The following is a 1,141-nucleotide window of genomic DNA, read 5'->3' as shown; positions in this document are numbered from 1 at the left end:
CACACACACACATACATGCATATCTATAAATATATATATATACATAAATATGTGTATATACACAGGGGTTGGACAAAATGGAAACACCTAGCATCCTAGCATCACAATTTTGAAATATCTATAAAACTGTCAAAAGTTTTTTTTTATGTTTTTGATTTATTATTAGTGTTGCTTAATATGTTTTGCTAAAATTGCTGTTTCTTTTCAGACATCACCAGAAAAAGGTAATTAAAATTCATTAAAATGACATGTCTATCAGACTTTCAAAGAAGTCAGATATGTGCTTGTATGGCAGGTGCTAGCATAACGAAAACAGCTGCAATGTTTGGTGTATCAAGGGGTATTCTCTCGAAAGTAATGACAGCCTTTGAGAAAGAAAATTCTGGAAGAAAACCAAAACTTTCAGATAGGGACCATCGAACTCTTACGGGAATTATTAGAAAGGATCACAAAAGTACAGCTCCCAAAATTACTACAGAGCTTAATGGTCACCTCGAGAACCCAGTTTCCACAAAAACTTTTTGCCGAGAGCTGCACAAAGCCAGATGTCATGGAAAAGCTACAATCAGAAAACCACTACTTTCAAAAACAAACGTTGCAAAGCATTTAGAGTGGAGTAAAAACCTACAGAATTGGTCCCTAGAGCAGTGAAAGAATGTTATTTTCTCAGACGAGTCATCCTTTACACTATTTCTGACCACCGGCCAAATATATGTGTGGAGACAGCCAAAAGAAGCATTTGATCCAGACTGCCTTCTTCCAACTGTTAAACATGGAGGAGTATCTGTGATGGTGGGGAGGGGACTATATCTTGGAAATCTTCCGGCCCAATGGTTCCTTCATGGCAGAATTAATAGTCAGGATTATTTAAGCATTTTATCTGATCAAATTCATCCTATGGTTGTGCAACTGTTTCCGGAGGGAAACACAATCTTTCAGGATGATAATGCACCAATTCACACAGCTAAAGTTGTCACTGAATAGGACGAGGAACATTCTAGTGAAGTTGAACATCTTATCTGACCATCACAGTCACCAGATCTCAATATTATTGAGCATTTATGGTGCATTTTAGAAAAACAAGTAAGGAGTCGATACCCTCCACCATCATCATTGCAACTGGAGACTATTTTAGGCGAAG

At 37.2% G+C, this 1,141-nt stretch overlaps 1 protein-coding gene across 4 annotated transcripts in view; it reads right to left on the bottom strand.

Moving 5' to 3' along the window:
- The window catches only part of LOC106877900 (dipeptidyl peptidase 4), a 611,833-nt gene that overhangs the window by 20,200 nt on the left and 590,492 nt on the right, over window positions 1–1,141 (bottom strand). The gene's annotated exons all lie outside the window — the stretch shown is intronic.

This window comes from Octopus bimaculoides, chromosome 4 (genome assembly GCF_001194135.2).
Source record: "Octopus bimaculoides isolate UCB-OBI-ISO-001 chromosome 4, ASM119413v2, whole genome shotgun sequence".
Classification (NCBI taxonomy): domain Eukaryota; kingdom Metazoa; phylum Mollusca; class Cephalopoda; order Octopoda; family Octopodidae; genus Octopus; species Octopus bimaculoides.
Note: the sequence above shows the minus strand (reverse complement) of the source record. Positions and strands in the feature narration are given on the sequence as shown.